Below are 23,226 nucleotides of genomic sequence, written 5' to 3'. Positions count from 1 at the left end.
AAACTCCCATGAGGTGTGGGTTCTCACCTTCCAAATGATCTTCGCTAAAGCAGTTTCTTCTCCCCCATCACAGGTTCATATATAGGTTGTTCCAAAAGTCTTAGAGTTAGGTCTCTGTTAGTGCATATAATGAACCCCTCAAATTTGCATTACTCAATGTTATAATTATATAAAATATGGTATCTAGTTCAAGATCAACAGAAATATCCAAATAGCCTGCCCATTTCGGATTTATGATTTGTACCAAATTGGATCTAGCAGCAGTCAAGTTTTAAGCCTTAATAGTTATTAAAATAGTTTTTATGCTATTAAAGCTTAAAATTCCACTAAGACTTTGGGAACACTCTATATTTGGACCTGAAAAAGATCTCAGTAGTCACAGAATACATTGCCCTCATTTTAAAGATGAAAAAAAAAACCGAGGCACCAAAAGTTTGTTAAGTGTCTTAATAGGGTCATGCAGACTGTAAATAGAAGTCATTGTTTAAATATGGTTACACTGACTCCAAATTTAGCAATCTTTCTAGTGCCTTGCACTATTACCTCAAAATAGTTTGACCCATAGAATGTGTCCTCCAAAAACCCAAGAACTAATCTGCACTACCAGAGTCCCACAGGGGACTTGCTAGAGCCACCACAAGAATCCAATATGGTGGTCAATTATATCATACTCTGGGCAAAGCCAAGATGGTGATGTGAGGGCAGGATTTCCCAGAAGCTCTCTTTCAAAATATTCCAAAAACCTTAAAATTATGACTCTAACTTAATTTTAGAGAGCAGAACCCACAGAAAGTCCTAGTGGAAGAATTCTTCAGCCCAAGGTAACTTGAAGATCTTTGGGAAGGCTGTGTTCCACTGGGGTCAGAAGGCAAAAAGAGGGCAGCCAAGGTCATGCTCTAGTCTTCTAGGAAAAGCCCTCGAGGTGCCAAGGCATCAGAAGCATATCCTGACTTCCCAACTCAGGGATCACCAAGCACAGTTTGGAAGATCAGTGGGGAAAATTCAGCCAGATTGAATATAGATCCCAGGCCAGTGTGGCCCTCAGCCCAGCCCATCTGGAAAGCCAAAGCAGGTCTGCAAAGCCAACCAACAGGAAGCCATCCAGCAGCTGCTTACAAAGTACTCAGCCCACAGAAGGCAAGGGGGTCAGAGGAAACTTTTAAGGTCTCTCCACCACCCCTAGGGCAGGACTCTGTTGTTTTGTCTATATTCGGACCCTGCTCACAGTCTGGAGCTGCCTATTGCCATAGCAGAACAGGAACCCTCCTCATAGCAACAGGGCAAAGGGGTGTGCTTGTGATCATCTATAGACCAGGAAAGCAGTCAGAGCTTCTCATAAGACACTGAAGGAACTGAGGTCCTTGTGGGGGTGCCCCAATAATACTCAAAAGCTTGGGAAGCACCTCAAAACCAGGGCACAGGCTAGGGAAATAAATAAACAGAACAAAAAGAATATGATCATAGATAATTACTTTGGTCCCATGGAGGATCAAAACATACACTCAGAAGATGAAAAAATCCAAGCTTCTGTATCCAAAGCCTCCAAGAAAAATAGGAGTTGGGCTAAGGCTATGGAAAAGCTCAAAAAAGATTTTGAAAATCAGGTAAGGGAAGTAGAGGAAGAATTGGGAAGAGAAATGAGAGCAATGCAGGAAAAACATGAAAACCAGGTCAACAGGTTGGTCAAGGAGGTACCAAAAAATGCTGAACAAAACAACATGTTAAAAACCAGTTTAGGTCAAATGGAAAAAAGCAGTCCAAAAAGTTAATGAAGAGAACACCTTAAAAAGCAGAACTGGCCATATGGAAAAGGAGATAAGAAAGCTCTCTGAAGAAAACAACTCCTTCAAATATAGATGGAGCTAAAGGAATCTGATGACTTTGTGAGAAATCAAGAAAGAATAAAACCACAAAAGGAATGAAAAAGTAAAAGACATGAAATATCTCACTGAAAAACAACTGATTTGGAAAACAGATCCAGGAGAGACAATTTAAAAAATTATTGGGCCACCTAAAAGTCATGATCAGGAAAAGAGCCTTGACTACATTTTTAAGGAATTTCTAAAGGAAAATTGCGTGTGTGTGTGTGTGTGTGTGTGTGTGTGTGTATATGTATGTATGTATGTATGTATATCCTAGAAGCAGAAGGTAAAATAGAAATTGAGGGAATCCATCAATCTCCTCCTGAAATAGATCCAAAAAATAACTCCCAAGAATATTATAGCCAAATTCTAGAACTCCCAAATCAAAGAGAAAAAATTACAGAAAGAAACAATTCAAAATATTCTGGTGCTGCAGTCAGGATTACACAGGATTTAGCATCTACATGAAGAGCTCATAGGGCTTTGAATATGATATTCTAGAAGGCAAAATAGCTTGAGAATGAACTATGTGCAAAAGTGAACATCCTCTTCCAAGGGAAAAGATGGATTTTCAATGAAATAGTGGAATTTCAAACTTTCTTGTTGAAATGACTAGAGTTAAACAGAAAGTTTAATATCCAAATACAGGACTCAGGTGAAGCACAGAGGATGGACAAGAAGGGTAAAGTATGAAGAATTTAATGATGTTGAACAACTTATATTCCTGCATGGGAAGATGATATTGATACTCATATGTATATGAAGTTATAATATATTATAAAGATGGAGTCAATGGATGAAAAAGGAAAGTACTGGGAGAAAAGCAAAGGAGAGGGAGAATGAGCTAAGATATTTCACACAAAAGAGTCAAAAAAAGCATTTGTAATACAATGGAAGGGGGAATGAGCAAGACTTCATTTTCATCTGAAACGGCTCAGGGAGGAAACAACATATACACTTAATGGGACATAGAAATTTCTTACATAACAGAAAAAGAAGAGGAAAGGAATGGGAGAAAGGGGACAAGGGGAGGGGAGGGGCCCTGTAGGTGATAGAGGAAAGAGTAGATTATGGGAGAGGGTAGTCAGATACAAGACACTTTTTTTTTTTTTGCAACATGGAAGGATTGGATGGCCTGCCCAGAACCACATGGCTGGGAGGTTTTTGGGTGTCTGGGGTAGGATTTGGGCTTGGTTCCTCCTGGCTCCAGGACTGGTGCACTGTCCACTGTACCATTCAGTTGCCACATAGCATACTTTTGAGGAGTGATGGAATAAAAAGAGAGAGAAAATAGAATAAATGGTAGTAAGGAGGAATGGATGGAAGGAAATAAAAAAACAATAGCAGCTATGGGAAAAATATGGAAGCAACTTCTCTAATGGACTTATGATAAACAATGCAATCCACTCCAGAGACAAAACTGATGGTATGTGAAAACAGACTGTAGAACATTTTTTTCCTCTTTCTTTCACTTTGTTTTTCATGAGGATTTCTATTTTTGTGGGGGGAAGGAGGAGGGGTTGATGCTTACTCTTACAAGGCTATTTTAATAATGTGTAAATAAATTTTTATAAATTTAAAAACACAAAAAGAGAAAAAGAGAAAAAAATACAGCTCATTTCCTCTTCTGCATTGAACATTTCCTGAACCACAAACCATTAGTCTTCCCTCTCATACTGCTAAGAACTTATTTATATTTGTATTTATTGACTTTATAGACTTAACTAAATATTTCTATATATACTTGTCTCCCAAATAGATATTATTTCTGTTCAAAAATATCATATCATACTCTGCATGTATACACCACCATGGGAACTCTAAACAAAGGACACTAATAAGCCTGTAGGAAATTTGGTATAAAGCCAAATGAGAAAAGAATGAGAAAATTTGTTATCTCATGCTGAAAGCACGTAACTCTCATAAAAGTAATGCATCTTAAGCATTACCTATTTGTCTTCTCAGTCAACAGAAATTAATTTAAATTACATGCTTAATTGATTCCTAATTTTCCAAAAAATGTGTTCTTCCCAAACAGCTGTGGTTCTGAGTTTGGATTTTTCCTGTTTGTTTTTTTTTTTTAGAAAAGTAAGTTGAAATGTTTCTAGATTTTGTGAGGTATCAGAACAAAATAAAATATAATAACAATTCAGAATTATCATCTGTTTTTTAAAAATCAAATACAACCTCAACTATAAGTTTAAATATATATATATATATATATATATATATATATATATATATATATATATATATAAAACAGAGTTTCCAAAATCATTACATGATTACATGTTACATTTCTGGATGCCATTTTTCAAAGAAACAGAATCTTTTAAAATTAGCATAATCCTCTCTACAGAAACATTAGAAGTGCTAACACAATCTCTGTTAATAGTCCTAATGATAAATTATGACCAAACCCACCAAAAGTTGAACCTAGTTAATATAGTCCCAGTCAAATGGATGAGTATAGAGCCTCTCTTAGTGCCAGGATAGGAAGAATAAAAGATCTAGTAGGCTTCTTTAGATAGTGGCCTTTCTAATATGAATTTTTAGTAACACATCAAAATTTAGTTAAATAGGCTTCATCATATAGTTGCCCATAATAGAGCGAAAGCAGCTAAAACCAAGAATCTTAAATTGTACTCTAAGAGCCACAATCTACTAACACAACTGGGGCCATAATGATCATTATCCCCTTAAATATTTTACCTTCAGTATTGCTAAACTTAAGTTTCATCACATACAAATGAAATGGTGAGGGGTAAGAGGGCAGGATATTCTAAAGGGGAGTGAAAAGCTCTCCAATTTCCTGTTTAATCTCCAGAGGTAAAAGGATTTGGGAATTCTCTTTTTATTTTCTCTTAGGGAAGGAGCTACCTATTACTAAATACGAGATAACACATTTTCATCTAGTTCAGGCAGCAAGGGCATCAAGTATGACACCTCTGAATTAGTATGCAGTAACCTTTCTTGTCTACAAAAATAGACTAAGAGATTCATGAAGTGCTTGGCTTAAATACCAGTAAACTATACCCCATCAGCCCTAGAAAACTTGCTTAATAAGGACACGATTTGGTCTTAATAAAATCATTCTAGCTTTCAGTGATTATAAGTTCCTTTTCTAGAGTACACAAACCACCTTTTAAATTGTGGATTCTTAACCTTTTTTTTTTTGTCACACAACTTTCTGGCAGTCCTTTCTCAGAACAATACTTTTAAAGATATGAAATAAAATACATAGGATTACAAAGAAAACAATCAAAGTACACAGACTTACAATATGCAAGTTCTATGTGCTTCCCTTTTTAGAAATCAAGAGAAAAATGGCTTAACACAATGCTTTGAATATAACAGAGTTCTTATTCTCTGGGAATTAATTACAAAATGAGAGGACAAACATCCTTCTCTATGATTACACATGGTATTGTAGTTTCAAAATTACCCTCTAAAAGCAATGATTTGGTGCACAGCTTGGTCACAAACTTCTAGAAAAGACAATAGATTTTGTATTATTCCATGATAACTTTCCTCCATTAGTTACTACCATACAATGCTGACAAACAAGTTTAATATTTCATACCTGATGTGCTACATGAGAAAATGGACAAAGATGGAACTGATAAGCATGCTGGACTAAACCAAATGCACACAAGAAAAATCTAAGCTTCAGGTAACATAATTTTGAATAGTTGGCAAAAAAATCTTAAAGAAAGGATATAGCAAATGAAAGGGAAAACACCAAGGGTAGTACTGTTAGCCAAAAAGGTAAGAGACAGGGCATCAACTTCTATTGATTCATATGATTATTGCTCATACTGATAAAATTCTTAAGACAATCACCTAAATAGAGAAGATAACTTTGATGAAACTATAAGAGGACAATCATATTTAAAATTATAATATACAACAGATCATATCTTCCCCAGGACAGAATTGACTGAAAAGTATAGAGAATTTAACTGCTACAATAAATTATTTTAAGATTGAAATGAAATTAGATAAAACCAGTTCAGATATAAATGCTGTGGATTTATGAATAATAAAGTCAAATAAGGATATCAGGAAAAGTTTCAAATAAAGTATTATATGGATAGATATAATCACAGACCAGCTAATTTCTATGAAATAAGATCATCAGTTTTTTCTTCCCTCTTCTTACTTCCCTTTGATTCTAATTTGTATCTTTGTCATATCTAGCTCCTGTTGATTTTTTGTCTTTGAGGGCACATCTCCTTCAAGGTCAGTTACTAGTGACTTCTAAATAAAATGAGATTTATTATAGTATGTGACTAAATATTTAAAAACAGATTTATATCAAATTTGTTTTTATTTCAAAAAGTTTGTCCATAAATACATCTACCCACCTGTTTATTTTTTCTTTTATCAATTTGTCTCTGTTTTGCCATTCTCACTTCTCATTTCTGATTCAGTTAATAATCATGTGTCCTCACATGTTGATTAGACTGCAGTAAACATTATTCCTCCCAGTGTTTTGGAATCATGATCAAATATATATATATATATATATATATATATATATATATATATATATATATATATATATATATATAAAATGTCCCCATGAGAATTTTTTCCCCCATTAGAATTTAAGCTCTTTAATTTAAGTACTTTTTTAATGAGAATGGTTTCTATTTTTTATTTGTATGGACACATACCACAAACATTCATTTCTATTTGCTTAAATCTTTTGACATTTCCTAAATTCCAAGAAATTAATGTTCCTTTTTTTTTTTTTTAGTTTTTGCAAGGCAATGGGGTTAAGTGGCTTGCCCAAGGCCACACGGCTAGGTAATTATTAAGTGTCTGAGGCTGGATTTGAACTCAGGTACTCTTGACTCCAAGGCCAGTGCTCTATCCACTACGCCACCTAGCCGCCCCATATTACTTTTTTAAAATGGGCAATATGATTTTCATGTATAGAATTACAAATAAATACAAAACTTCAAAATTAAACCATTTCCTTGCCCAAATTCCAAACAAATATACTAAACATAATCAGCATTTTTTTAAAGTTTTTGCAAGGCAATGGGGTTAAGCAGCTTGCCCAAGGCCACACAGCTAGGTAATTATTGCTTGCCCAAGGCCACACAGCTAGGTAATTATTAAGTGTCTGAGGCAGGATTTGAACTCAGGTACTCCTGACTCCAAGGCTAGTGCTCTATCCACTGCGCCACCTAGCCACTCCATGATTAGCATTTTTAACACTATATTAGATCAATCAATGTCATAATAAATATGAGGTAGTATGATATGTTAACATGCTAAAATATACTGCTGGAGGGTCAACTTTCATTTTTTTACAAAATGGTTCAATATACAATGAGTTTTTTGTGATTATTTAATTTTAACTACATGGCCCTTTATGCTTTCATTATTTATTTCTACTCTTCTCATAAGAGTTAAAATTCCTTTTTAACAGCAAAAAGGCTACTTAAAAAGGACTCCAACAGCTGGCTTTGAACCAAAGAATAAATACAAGCATGATATATCATCACCAAGTCAGGCTCAACAAATGTAAATTCGATTTGCTAAAAATCATTAAAAAGGACATGAGCCATTAGTTAAATAAATAAACCATTAGGTTGAAATCTACACTCTACTAAGCAGCTAAAAATAGAGGAAGGAAACGAGGATAGTAACTGAGAAACTAAGTACCAAAGGGGGGGGGGGGAAGTACAGCAAGAAAAAAGAATGGCTAGAAGGACATTGAATGTGGGAAGTGGGAAATGAAGACTGGAGAACTAGGATATTGTATTAGTGTAGAACATGGCCAAGGAGAGTTATCAAGTAGTAGAGCTAAAAGAAGTCTAGAGGAGCAAGGTTCAGTATAGCCAAAGAGATCTGATCCATTTAGAACCAAGAGAGGCTGAAGTTGAAGCAGTCCAGCACTCTGGATAGCGCCTTAAGAGAAAATTGGGGAGTAAGCTTACAGCTGACATTTCTTTAGATTTTTAAATTCTTAAAAGCTGTTCTTTTGGCTTACCCTTTCAGATGAAAATTATTTGTTAAAGAAACCATGCCACATTATGATGAACTTAGCTGTCCTTAAAAAAAAAAAAAACAGGAAGATATATGTATCCATCCAAACAAAAGTTTGACACTTGAATCAAAAGGAAAAAGATGGGTGAGAGGGAATTGGAATATATCCTCAACAGGTATGACAAGCTGGTCAGGGGCAGCTCGGTATTCTAGAGTCCCTATATTTTCTGAGTCAGGACTGGGATGGAGGTCTGATGTGAAATAATAAAAACTATGCTATGATCCATTTATATGTTTACTAGACAAACTTAGACCTTAAAACACAGGACAAGGGTAAAGTTTAATTGTGTTGGCTTTAACATTTACCTAAGACATAGCTCCTGCAGGAGAAAAATGAATATAAAATTAGTCTGACATTCTTCATTGTGCTTTTTATAACTGCAATGACTTTTAATAAGTTTTAGAAAGAGCATGGCATAATGTTCTAAGAGATCCAGTCTCAGTCTGGATGACCTAAGTCCCTCCTCTGACTCATATGAGTGACAATGTGAAGTAGTGCAAATTATTTAGTAACCCTTTCCCCCAATGGGAATCTCTCAAAAACCATATAATGTACAGAACAGTTGCTCATCTGCATTGGTAAATGATGCTTTTTTCACCATGGAGCTCCCTATAATAATTTAAAGATATAAGCAAAAAAAATTTTTTAAGGAGTTGCAAAAATTCTCTTCTATCTGTGGCACTCAACTTCCCATAACAATTAATTTTTGTACAATGTTAAGTCAATAAAGACAAAATTTAGTCAGCAGGGAACACCAGCTTTTCAGGTACCCACATAATTTCAGAAAAAAATGTTGATGCTAAGCTTATATACAGTATTTCTGTATTGTTGTTTCAAGAATGTAGAGCTCCACGAAAGAAAGAAAGCTTTATAAATTTCATCTCATTTGATCCTTACAACAAACTTTGGAGGAAGGTGCTAACTATCTATCTATCTATCTATTCAGATACATACATATTATCTGAATATATATATATATATATATATATATATGTGTATGTATCTGAATATATGTGTATATCTGAATATATATGTGTGTACATGAATATATATATATACACATACATATGTATGTATGTATGTATATGTGTATGTTCAGAAATTAAGGCAGTTAGAATTTAAGTGATTTGCCCAGGATTTCTTAACTAACAAATATCTGAAGCTGGATTTGAACAAGTCTACCTGATTTTTAGTTGCATCTGATAAAGGATACAGTGAAGAAATTCAGAGGAAAGGCACAAAAATTAAGAAGGATCAGGAAATTTTTTTTGCAAAAGCTGGGACTTTAGCAGAAACTTGAAGAAATCTATGGAAATTTCCAGACATGGAGAATAGCTAGTAAAAATGCTTAAAACAAGAAGATGGAGTTTCATGTATGTGTAATAGCAAGAAAGCTCCATGTAACTAGATTAGAGTGTACTTGGATAAAATATTATTCCCATTATTGCTTAATATCTGTGTGGCAAATGCAAGTTTTAGGTGGTCTCAAAAGGTAATTATCTGAGAAATAAACTGTCAATCGATTGTACATTTCCAGAACCAACACAACACCATGTTGAGGTCAGAAAGGCTAAGGCACTCAACACCTTTTGATTTCTTGGGATGGAGATAATAGGTGAAAGGAAGTAACAAAAAAGGTTAATGGAAAAGTTCAACCACCACAGAGTCTGCGCTGGGTGAGAGATTAGGAAAAGCTGCACCAATGGGGAGGGAAAGAAATAGTAATGACAGAGAAGGTAAAAGACAAAAAGAAAGAGATGACAAATTTAGGGGAATGGAGTATTTTTCAGATGGGGATAATACATGTGTAGGGGAGGTTGAAGAGAGGAACAAACACTCAGGCAGAGTCCCAATCTGCTTCTCAACATTGCAAAGAAAGCAAGAAGTAACTTTATGATTACTGGGAGACATAAACCTCATGAAAGAAAACCTTTAGCAGTGACAAACTAATCTTAATTCTTAGCATGCTACTTTTCCTTTTAAAAATGCTTTATTGACACTTTTCACTGTTACATCATAAGTATTTCCAGATAAAGTTTCTCTCATCATATGAACCCTCCCTTTTAACAAGGAAATGAGAAGACTATGGCATGACCTGTTCCAGCTGAAACAGTGTTCAGATTCTGTGATCACTATTTCTTATCTAGGTTCAGGTCCTTCATCTTTTTTGTGTGTGTGTGTGTCTTGGATACTTTTCACAGTCTGATCAAGCTTTAGAATAACGTTTTTAAGTGAATAAAATAAAATAATAAAGAAATAAAATATATTGAAATATATTAATCAAAATTTTTTAAAACAAGTTCATAGATGCTAGGTTAAGAACTCATGCTCTACAGAATGAAATAAAATTGAATGGAATAATCTTTTTTTAAGAAATATTTTATTTATGTTGAGTTTTACAATTTTCCCCCATTCTTACTTCCCTCCACAGAAAGTATTCTGTTAATCGTTTTTTTTTTTAGGTTTTTTGCTAGGCAAATGGGGTTAAGTGGCTTGCCCAAGGCCACACAGCTAGGTAATTATTAAGTGTCCGAGAGCGGATTTAAACCCAAGTACTCCTGACTCCAGGGCCGATGCTTTATCCACTGCGCCACCTAGCCGCCCCTACATTCTGTTAATCTTTACACTGTTTTCATGTTATACATTGACTTCAGTTAAATGTGATGACAGAGAAATCATATCCTTAGGGAAGAAAAATTAAGTATGAGATAGCAAAATTACATAATAAGATAATTTTTTTTGTTTTTCTTATTTGAAGGTAATAGTCTTTGGTCTTTGTTCAAAGTCCATAATTCTTTCTCTGGATACAAATGGTATTCTCCATTGCAGACAGCTCAATATTGTCTCTGGTTGTTGCACTGGTGGAATGAGCAAGTCCATCAAGGTTGACTATCACCCACATGTTGCTGTTAGGTTGTAAAACGTTTTTCTGATTCTGCTCATCTCTCTCAGCATCAGTTCATGCAAATCCTTCTAGGCTTCCCTGAATTCCCATCCCTCCTGATTTCTAATAGAACAATAGTGTTCCATGACATACATATACCACAGTTTATTAAGCCATTCCCCAATTAAAGGACATTCACTTAATTTCCCATTTTTTTGCCACCACAAACAGGGCTGCTATGAATATTTTTGTACAAGTGATATTTTTACCCTGGAATGGAATAGTCTTAAGTGCTTACTATGTATCACACATTCTGCTAAGCATGAAGGATACAAATAGAAAATTGAGACAGTCATTGTTCTAACAGGGATACAGGACATAAAAGAGAGTTCATGTTTATATTCAGTTCACGGAAGATAGAAAAGTCAGTTATTATTTTAGCAGGGAAAGTAGCAGGGCTGATGCAATGACCTAGAGGTTCTGTTTATCTACTAATCCCCTCCTTGCTGGCAATACATATATTCAATTTTTTTCAATTTCTTAAAAAAATTTCTTAGTAACTCTTGCCACACCTTCAATATATTATCCTATATCTCTTATCCCTTTCAGGTCAGACACCTAGAAAAGTTGTCATTGTATCCATTTCCTATATTACATTAGAACCACTCCAGAAAGCAATTTGAAATAGGGCTTTCTGTGGGTGTTTAAGGACTTTTGAAAAGGAGGGCACAAATAGTTTTTTTCTATTCATTTCAAATTCTAAATTTGTGGATAAATGTCTCTCCAAATGAATGATTAGTGCTAACAACATAGGTATAGAACAGGGAAAAAAGAATAATGTACATGATTCAATGTCCAAAGGGAAACTAACAGAGAATATTTTTTACAAGCAGATGGAAATAGGAGAGGAAAGGGATGCTACAGTCATTCAAGGTTGAATCTAACTTGGGGTGCTGGTTTGTCAGTTACAATCAAGGTGGTTTCTCAACTTTTCCTTTCTACAACTATGATGTGTGTTAGAGATATTTCCTCCTTTCTGAAATTACTACATTAGTAGGAATAATATATTATCCTTTACAACACTATAATAGGATATAAGCTATCATTTCTAGATCCATTTCTAGGCTTTGGGTTGCGATCTTTGAATGTACTAAATGCTTAAGAGAAATAGGACCATGGGCTTGACATGATTTAAAAATTGGTCCACAAAAGAGATGTGGAGGTTCCCATCTAGAATCCTAGGAACAATTCCTACCTGAATGATCAACTCTTTCCAATTTTTCCTTTTAGATCATTATCCATAAAAACCCCTCTTCTTAGTTGTACCCCCAAATTCTGTCCTAGATGCCTATCTCTTCTTCCTCTACTTTTTTCAGCTCTCATAGGATTAATTGGCATATTTATCCATAACTCCTAGATCTATAAGTCTAACCCTACTATCTCTCCTGAGTTTTAATCTTGGATTGTCAAATGCATATATAGCACATTTTGAATTGGCTGTCCCTCAAACTCAACAAATTGAAAAAAATTATCATTATTTTCCCTATTCTCAGCTGCTTTAAAATAAGCCCTCTTGGACAGTGAGGTGGTGCAGTGGTTAGAGCACAGGCCCTCAAGTCAGGAGGATCTGAGTTCAAATTTGGCTTTAGACACTTAATACATACTTAGCTGTGTAACCTTGGGCAAATCACTTAAAAAATCATTGCCCTTGCAAAAACCAAAAAATAAAATAAAATAAATAAAATAAACCCCTCTTCTGAACTTCCCTAATTTTCCTTAGAATATTGCCATTCTTCCTAATTTGCTATGTTCAAAAATCTAATGCTATCCATAACTTCTTCTTCTCCCTCCGTACATCTATTTAGTTACCAAATCTTTTTATTTCTACCACTAAGGTGTATCTTACATTCAAACCCTTCTTCCTACTCACATAAGCACCAGTCTAGTTCAGGCTTTCATCACTTTCTCCAGGAACTCTTCAATAGCCTCCCAATTAGTTTCCCAGATTAAAATCTCTATTCTCTCCCATCCTTCCTTTGACCAAAGTGACTTTCCTAAAGCACAGGCTTGACCATAAATTCTGTTCAAATTCTAGAGCCTCTCTATTGCCACTACATAAAATATACATTTCTTTCTTTAGTTTTTAAAGCCCTGGTCAATTTGACCTGACCTTCTGTGGGGGGTGGGGTTTATGAATTTATATTTTGGGGAAAATATGTAACCTCTCCTCATCTTTATTTCCTGCAGTTTTTTATTAAGCAGTGAACTCAAATGCTATCTTCTACATGAATCATGTCTTGATTGCTCCCTTGTGCTTCCCTCCCAACATTGCCTTTTATTTTGTAAATATTCTGAATATTTTTTATGTACATGCTATCTTCCCCATGTAGAATTTGAACTTCATGAAGGCAGGAGATGATTCATTTTTCTCTTTGCATTTCCTGTAAGTACTCACTAACTGATTCATTGCCTTCGGTTTGCTATTATCAAAAAACACCTTCTTATCCTATGCTACTCTTGTCCAAGGTCCTTTCCAAATGTTCTCCAGAGTGACTACTTAATTATTCCTGAACTTCCAATATAAGTGGCTTACCTCCCTTCCTGGTCATCTCTTCACAGTATCTTTTATGCTACCACTTCCTATTAAGTATCCTTTTTTCCCCCAAATTCTTCTTTATTTATTTTCCAATTAAATGCAAAGATAATTTTCAACATTCATCTTTTGGCCAACTTTTGAATTCCATATTTTTTCCATCATTCTCCCTTTCCACTCCCCTCCCCATGACAACGAACAATTTGATATAGGTCATAGATGTAAAATCACAACATAATTCTACATTAGTCAAGCTGTAAAAGAATAACTAGATCTAAGGGGGGAAGAAAGAAAAAAAAGCATAAAAGAAGTTTTAAAAAGGAAATTTGGTATGCTTTGCTCTGGATTCAGAATCCATATTGTTCCTCTGGATGTGGATTTTACCTCTGGATGTGCATTTTCTATACCAGGTCTATCAGGATTGTTCTTGATTACTGAACTACTGAGAGGGGATGCATCAACCAGAGTTGATCATCTCACAATGTTGCTATTAATGTATATAATATTCTCCTGGTTCTGATTAGTATCAGTTCACTTAGTATCAGTTCATTCAATTCTTTCCAGGTTTTTCCGAAGTCAGGCCACTCATAATTTCTTACATAACATTCATATATCTTAACCTGTTCAGTCATTCCCCAACTGATGAGTATCCCCTCAATTTCCAATTCTTTGTCACACCAAAGAGAGCTGCTATAGATATTTTTGAACAGGTGGGAATTTTACTATTTTTTTGTGATCTCTTTGGGATATAGACCTAATGGTGGTAAAAGGGTATGTACATTTTTATTGCCCTTGGACAGTTTTAAATTGTTCTCCATGACAGTTGGTTAGTTCACAACTCTATCAACAATGCATCAATAGGCCCAGTTGTCCCAACATTGATCATTTTCCTTTTTCATCATTTAGACAATATAACAGGTGTGAAATGGTACCTCATGAGTTGTTTTAATTTGCATTTCTCTTATCAATAATGATTTGGAGTTTTCTTTTCATGCGACTATACATAATTTTAATTTCTTCATCTGAAAACTGCCTGTTCTTATCCTTTGACCATTTACCAATTGGAGAATAAGTCCTTTATCAGAAACACTAGCTAAATAGTTTTCCAGTGTTCTGCATTCCCTCTAATCTTGGCTACATTGGTTTTGTTTGTATAAAAATTTTAAATTTTAAAGTAATTGAAATAATTTATTTTGCAATTTATAATGCTCTATATCTCTTATTTGGTCATACACTACTTCCCTCTCCATAGATGCAACATAATCTGACAGATTGTCTATTCTTTGTTCTCCTAATTGGGCTATGGTATCACTCTTTATGTCTAAATCTTGTACCCATTTTGACCTAATCTTGGCATAGGTTTTGAGATGTTTGACTATGACTAGTTTTTGTCACACTATTTTCCAGTTTTCCTAGCAATTTCTGTCAAATAGTGACTTGTTAATCCAGAAGCTAGAGGTCTGGGGTTTGTCAAACAGTAGATTACTATAGCCACTTACTACTGTTTCTTTTGTATTTAATGGATTCCACTGATCAACTTCTTTATTTCTTAGCCAGTACCAGAAGTTTTGGTGATCCATGTTCTTTAAAATAGTTTTACATCTGGCACAGCTAGACCTTCCTTGCATTGTTTTTTCATAAATTCCCATTCTATTCCTGACCTTTTGTTCCTCCAGATGAATTTTGTTATTTTTCTAGCTCTGTAAAATAATTTTTGGTAATTCAATTGTTATAGTACTGAATAATTAACTTAATTTAGGCAGAATTGTCATTTTTATTATATTATCTCAGTCAAACCATGTGTGATTGACATTTTTCCAACTGTTTAGATCTTTTTTATTTGTGTTTGTAATTGTGTTCCAATAGTTTTGGGGATTGCCATAGGAAATAGATTCCCAAGTTATTTTGTTGTCTACAGTTACCTTAAATGGAATTTCTCTTTCTCTTTCTTGCTTCTACAATTTATTGGTTGTATACAGAGATGCTGATGACTTATGTAGGTTTATTTTATTTCCTACAACTTTACTAAAGTTGCTGATTGTATCAAGTAGTTTTTATAGATGATTTTCTAGGGTTTTGATATCATCTGCAAAAAGTGAGAGTTTTGTTTCTTCAATACAAATTCTAATTCTTTCCATTTATTTTTCTTTTCTTATTGCTAACGCTAACATTTTAATTCAATATTGCATAAGTAGTAGTGATAATGGACATCTCTGTGTCATTCCTGAATTTTTTGAAATTAACTCATTTGTCGCCATTATATATAATGTTTCCTGAGGGTTTTACATAGATTCTGCTTATCATTAAAAATATTCCATTTATTCCTATACACTCTCTCTAATATTATTAACAGGAATGGATAATCTTGTCAAAAGCTTTTTCAGCATCTATGGTAATCATATGAATTATGTGCGTTATATTATTGATATGGTCAATTATGCTGATTATTTTCTTAATATTGAACCATCCCTGCATATCATAAATCCTACCAACCACAGTGCATAATCCTAGTGATAACTTTCCCAAATCTCTTTGCTAAAATTACACCAATATTCATTAGGAAGACTGATTTATAATTTGTCTATTTTGGCTCTTCCTCTTTTAGAAATCAGCACTATGTCATAAAATGAATTTGGCAGGACACATACTTTTCTTATTTTTAAAAAGTTTATATAGAATTGAAGTTAATTATTCCTTAAATGTTTCATAGAATAAATTTGTAAATTCATCTGGCCTTGGAGATTTTTTTCTTAGGGAGTTCACTGATGGCTTGTTCAATTTCTTTTTCTGAAATGGAATTATTTAATTATTTTATTTCTCATCTATTGATCTGAGAAATTTATATTTTTGTATATATTCATCTATTCTATTTAGATTTTCAAATTTATTGGTATACAATTGGACAAAAACAGCTCTGAATTATTACTTTAATTTCCTCCCCATTAGTGGTAATTTCACCCTTTTCATTTTTGATACTGATAATTTAGTTTTCTTCTTTCTTTTTTTAAAAATCAGATAAACCAGTGGTTTATCTATTATATTGATTTTTCATAAAATTCCTAATTTTATTTATTGATTCAGTAGTTTTCTTACTTTCAATTTTATTAATTTTCCCTTTAATTTATAGAATTTCTAATTTGCTATTTAGCTTTTTTAGTTGTATGCTCAATTCATTGATCCTCTCTTTCTCTAAGTTATTCATATAAGCATTTAGAGATATAAAATCTCCCCCTAGTAACTGCTTTGGTGCACCTCATAAGTTTTGAAATGATGTCTCAACATCATCACTGTCTTGGATGAAATTGTTGGTTATTTCTATGATTAGTTGTTTGATCCACTCATTCTTTAATGTTTGTTTAGTTTGGAATTAATTTTTAGCTTATCTTTCCATGATCCTTTATTGCATGTGATTTTTATTTCAATACAATCTGAAAAAGATGCATTTATATTTCTGCCTTTTTTGTTTGAGTGTGAGGTTTTTAATGCCCTAAAATGTGGTCAATTTTTGTATAAGTGCCATGTACCAGTGAGAAGTTATATTTCTTCCTGTCCCTATTCAATTTCTTCAGAGGGTTATCTAATCTAATGTTTCTAAAATTCTATTCATCTCATTAACTTTTTTCATGTTTATTCGATGGTCAGATTTATCTAATTCTGAGAGAGGGAGATTAAGGTCTCCTACTAATACAATTTTGCTGTCTATATTTTCCTCTAAATCCTTTAGTTTCTCCTCTAAACTTTGGATGCCATAGTCCTTAATATGTATATGTTTAGTATTGATATTACTTCATTATCTATAGAACCTTTTAGAAAATGTAGTTTTCTCTCTTTTCATAAGATCAAGTTTTGTTTATGCTTTGTCTAAGAATTACTAATCCTTTTTTAAAAAAAACTTCAGCTGAAGCATAATGTATTCTGCTCTAGACTTTTACCTTTACCCTGTGTGTATCTTTCTGCTTCAAACATGTTTCCTGCAAACAATATATTGTAGGATTCTGGTTTTACATTTTCTCTGTAATTTGCTTCCATTTAATGGGAGAATTTGCTCCATTCACATTCACAGTATTTCCCTCTATTCTATCTTCCCCCATTGTACTTTTCTCTCTCCTTTCCCTTTATTTCTACTTACCAGTGTTTGCTTTTGACTCTCTCAATTTGCTGTCCCTTTTTTCTCATCTCCCCCTTTCTTTTCCCTTTCCCCTTTCATTCCCTTTTACTTTTCCTAGCCCATTTGTCACCTCCTGTTCCCCTTTTCTGTCCCCTTCCTTCTACCTCCTCATTCTCTCCTTCCATTCTAAACACATTTGGGAATGTATGTCATTCCTCCTTTGAGTCAAAACTGTTGACAGCAAGATTTGTTCAGTGCTCACATCCTCTCTTCTTTTCCTGTATTATATTAAGTCATCTGTGCTTCTTCATATGGTGTTATTTATCCTCTAATGCTTCCACCTTCTCATCCTAGAATAATACCTTTTCTTTTCCAATGTCATAATTGTTTTATAGCCATCTTGTACCAGATCCATCTATCAAAATACATTCCTGCAATATTGCAAGATGATCAGCTGTGAATGACTTTCCTTTTCTCAGAAATGCTGTGGCCCAAGATAACTCTGAAGAAATTATGATTAAAGTATACTATACATCTCCAAAGACAGAGCTGATGGTATCTGAATACAGACTGAAGTATACTTTTAAAACTATTTTTCTTGAGGCTTCTCTTCTTTTTTGGGGGGGGGCCATGTTTACTTTTACAACATGACTATTATAGTTAATGTTTTGCATCACTACACATTTTTTTTTAGGTTTTTGCAAGACAATGGGGTTAAGTGGCTTGCCCAAGGCCACACAGCTAGGTAATTATTAAGTGTCTGAAACCGGATTTGAACCTAGGTACTCCTGACTCCAGGACTGGTACTTTATCTACTGCACCACCTAGCTGTTCCCATCACTACACATTTTTAACCTACATCAAATAACTTGCTTTCTCAATGAGGGCAAATGGGATGGAAAGAAGGGAGAGAATTCAGAACTCAAAGTTTAAAAAAGTATTTTTAAACTTGTTTATAAGTAACTGGGGGGGCAATAACATACAATAAAGTGTAAAAAAAAATACTCCTTTCAACTGTCCTGATAGTATAATTCTCAAAAGCCATAAGCATCCTTACATCATAATCAATTTATACTCACACCTCCTTTTCAAGAAAAACCCCTCCAACTGTCCCAATATAAATACAACCCTCAAGAGCTAAGAGTTGATCACATACAGTCAATTTATATCTATACCCCTTTTCCAAGCACCTTCACTCCAACTGAACATTTAGAAATACAACCCTCAAGACCTAAAAATTTGATTACATTACACAATTTATACCTACAAATTTTAATAGTGCTCCTTTTAACTGTCATAAGAGAAAAAGTTATTCCAGAATTACAAGTATTGTCTTCTTCTGTAGAGATATAGACAGTTTATTTTATTTATTAATATGAACTAATATTTCCCCCCTTCAGTTTGCCTTTTTTACTCATTTCTTGAGTCTTGTATTTGAAGATCAAATTTTCTGTTCAGTTCTTGTCTTTTATCAGGTAAGCTTGAAAAATATCTGTTTGGTGAAAATCTATATCTTCCTCTGAAATAATATGTTGAATTTTGTAAGCTCCTTTGCCCTCCAGAACATCATATTCCATGACCTTTGATCCTTTAATGTTGAAGTTTATAAATCCTACATAATCCTGACTGTGGTTCCCTGGTATTTCTTTGGATGTTTGCAATATGTTCCCCTTTAGATGAGAATTCTTGACACTTAGTGATTACCTGGCTGTGTGACTTTGGGCAAGTTACTTAACCCCATTGCCTTGCCAAAAAAAAATAAAAAAAGATGAGAATTCTTTAATTTGGCTGCAATATTCCTTGGAGTTTTTAATTTGGGGTCTCCTTCTAAAGGTGATCAATGAATTCTTTCAAGGACTATTTTATTTTCTTTTTCGAGGATATTAGGGCAATTTTCCATGATAATTTCCAGGAAGATATTATTCAGGCTCTTTTTCTGATTATGGTTTTCAAGTAGACCAATAATTCATAAATTATCTCTCTTAGATCTATTTTCCAGGTCAGTCATTTTCCCTAAGAGTTACTTTACATTTTCTTCTATGTTTCAGCTTTTTGGTTTTGTGTAATGGAATCTTGGTGTCTCATAATTTCTATTTATTCAATTTTAGTTTTTAGGGTTTTATTTTCTTCAGTTGGCTTTTTTTTGTTTCATTTTGTTTCATTGGTCAATTTTATTTTTCAATTCTCAATTATATTTTTAAAATTATTGTTTTCTTCAGCTAATTTTTCATAATTTTTTGCATAACTCATTTCATTTATCCATTTTTCTTCTTTCTCTCTTCTTGGTTTTGAAAATCCTTTTTGAGCTCTTTCAAAAGATCTTTTTGGATTTGAGACAATTCATCAAACCCTGTGAGGCTTCACATGTAGGTAGTTTGTCACTGCTTTCCTTTTCTGGGATAGTGTTTTTATCATGCCTATCAGAATAGAAGCTATCAATGATTAGTGGTTTTTGTTTTTACTTTTTTTCTCATTTTGATACTTGAGCTCTGATCCTGTGATAGATGGTGCATTGTCTCAAGCAATTTGTTTTTTTGGCTGAGGGCTGAGGGTCTGTTTCCTGGCTTTCTGCTGTGGTGATTCTGGTATTTGCAGTTTGTTTCCTGTGCTAAGGTAGTCCACTACTAAACCAACATTCTAGGGTTGTGACTCTCTCACTGTTGGCCTTTTGAGCTGCACTGGGACCTGATATGAGCTGAAAGTCTCTCATTAACTTCCCAGTTCTCCCATCAACACTGACTTGCACTCTCAGAAAGACCTTTTCCTGAAGTTCCTTCAAGATATCTCTTTTAAAAGTTGTTGTGTTCTCTCTCTCTCTCTCTCTCTCTCTCTCTCTCTCTCTCTCTCTCTCTCTGTGTGTGTGTGTGTGTGTGTGTGTGTGTGTGTGTATGTGTGTGTGTCTGGTTTTTTGTGGGGTTTTTTGTGGGTTCTATCAGTTTAGGATCTATTTAGAGCCTTCATTGGAAGTTGTTTCTGGAAAAGCTTCACACTACCATCTTGGTCCAAAAATCATCTAATCTTAATAGATTTGGACACAAATTAAGATTACAGTTATTCTTAGCCAAATTCCTAGAAAAATCTACCTATGATCATGGCATCTACATTCTCTCTTATCATTCACTCCTCAACCTTTGAAATTTGGCTCCTTACTTCAACATTTAATTGAAAATTGAAGTTAAATCTAAAGTTATCAATTATTTCTTTTTAATAGTATTTAAATTAATGAGCATTTTTTTGTTGATTGATTGATAAATTTATTTCCAGTTCTCCCCCCACCCTGGCAAGTTTTCTTTTGCAAAAGCAGAAAGGAGGGAGGGGCACTCTCATCTCTCTTCTTTGGGACTAAGCTTCATCAGTAACATCTTTTCAAAAATATATTTTATTTATCTTTTCTTTTTGTACTAAATAGACTTTCTTATTTATCTGTCCACTCCCTCACCTCAAAAACAGGAAAAAACAAATTTCATCAAAACTAGCCATTCTGTGGTCAAGATCGGACATTGGGGCCACTTCCCACACATGTTGAACAGAAGTTGGGGAGCCAGCCTTCTGATGCCTCTCCTTTGGGATGAAGGTGGTTCAACTTCAGATTGTTATCAAAGGAATCAAAATGGCAACTTCAATGGATATCTGAGGTGGAGAAGGGGAGACATGACCTCAGGGAGGAGGCTAGAAAGCAGAGGAGAGTTTCACAGAGGCTAAAGGAGAACTGTACAATTCATTGGAGCTTAAAAAAGGGTTTGAGGCTCTTCCAGGAGGAAATAATTATAATACAATGCATTTATTGAGACCCTTAAAAATGCAAAACATTTTACACACATATTATAATATGTGATCCTCACAACAACCCTGGGAGCTGTTGTTATTCTCATTTTACAGTTGGGGAAACTAAGGCAGGAGAGGTGAAGTGACTTGCCCGGGGTCACAAAGCTAAGAAGTATCTCAGGTGAGACTGAACTCGGGTCTTCGTGAATATAGGCCCAGATCTCTATCCACTTTGCCCTCTACTCAGTTGTTCTGAGGAAGAAGCCAGGGACACCAGGTTCCTCTAGTTCTCCAGCATCACCTCCCTGTAGAATTGCCACTGGACAGGGCTCAGGCACCCCCATTTCTCCTTGGTGGAGTCCACAGCAACATCCCTCCTCCTCTAGGCTTCTCTCAAGGGGAGGAACGAGATTCAGAGACATGAGACCTCTCGTTTTCCCCTAAACTCCTTCAGCTTCCTGGTCCGCTCTCTCCTTGATCTGCTTTTAATCTATCACTTATCTGTCAGGAAGTAGATAGTATTCTTCATGGAATCCTGGCTGATATCTGTATTGATCAATCAAGTTGCTTGAGGTTTTTTTTTTTTAAATAATATTGTTTAAGAAAAGTCATATTAATGCACTAGTCATTTGGGGAAACAATTTGGTACTATGTCCTAAAAGTTACTAAACTATACATATCCTTTGACCCAGAAATATACAAAGAGATCAAGGAAAGAAGAAAAGGTTCTATATTGGACCATATATTTACACTAAGTTTTTTAATGGTGATAATCAGATCATGTCTCTTAACTACCAAATCCAAAGGTATTTTCTCAGTCTCCATTCTTCCACAGCATTTGACTTCTGTTAGCTCCTCTTTTCTTAAATACACGCTCTAAGTTTTCAAGGTTTTGCTATCTTGACTATCCTCTTACCTGGCTAACCATTCCTTCAGTTTCCTCTGTTGGATCTTAATCCATCTCCTGCCCTGTAGATGAACTCCAAGACCACTGTGAGCTCTTTTCTGACTCAACATTCTCTACTGATGATAAGGTAGGTTCAATCATGCAATGTAATGAGTCTCAATGCAAATGAGTCCCCAGATCTATATATCTAGCCCTATTGTCATTCCTGAGTTCCAACTTTGTACTAAAAACTTCTGAGTAGACATTTCCTTTTTTTTTTAGGTTTTTTTGCAAGGCAAATGGGGTTAAGTGGCTTGCCCAAGGCCACACAGCTAGGTAATTATTAAGTGTCTGAGGCCAGATTTGAACTCAAGTACTCCTGACTCCAGGGCCAGTGCTCTATCCACTGCACTACTTAGCCACCCATGAGTAGATATTTTCAATTGGATGCTCTGTAGGAATCTGAAAGTCACTAATCCAAAACAGAATTCATTATGTCTCTGTGCCCCTTTCTAAACTTCCCCATTTCTGTTGAGGGTATCACCATCCTTCCATTGACAAAAGTTTGCAATCTCAGGGTCATTTTGAAACTTTCACATTGTTTCTAAGCTTCCCTTGCCAAAATCATCCTCCAATTATGAGTTTTACTTCCAAAAAGTTGGATCCAGCTTCAAGAATACTCATTTTCATATTCTAACTTGGACAACCACTCAGCAAACATTTATGAAATTACCTACTATTTGACTGGCTGTATATCAATAAAAATGAACTAATTCTTTCAGTTCAGGAGCTAACTTTCTACCAGAGGAAGCAAATGCAATTAGAATCAAAATGTATGAATATGCAACTAAAATAATTAGAGAAAGAGCAAATTAAAAATCCCCAAATAAATACCAAATTAGAAATTCTAAAAATTAAAGGAGAAATTAATAAAAGCAAAAGCAAAAAACTATTGAATTAATAAATAAAACCAAGAGTTGGTTTTATGAAAAAAACAATAAATTTGATAAACCTCTGGTCAATTTGATTAAAAAAAAGAAAGAAGAAAACCAAATTGCTAGTAT

At 34.4% G+C, this 23,226-nt stretch overlaps 1 protein-coding gene across 10 annotated transcripts in view; it reads right to left on the bottom strand.

The window, feature by feature from the left end:
* RABGAP1L (RAB GTPase activating protein 1 like) overlaps nt 1-23,226 on the bottom strand; it is a 716,515-nt gene that overhangs the window by 266,756 nt on the left and 426,533 nt on the right. The gene's annotated exons all lie outside the window — the stretch shown is intronic.

This window comes from Macrotis lagotis, chromosome 2 (assembly GCF_037893015.1).
Source record: "Macrotis lagotis isolate mMagLag1 chromosome 2, bilby.v1.9.chrom.fasta, whole genome shotgun sequence".
In the NCBI taxonomy this organism is placed as follows: Eukaryota; Metazoa; Chordata; class Mammalia; order Peramelemorphia; family Peramelidae; genus Macrotis; species Macrotis lagotis.
This window is presented reverse-complemented; position numbering and strand designations above follow the sequence as displayed.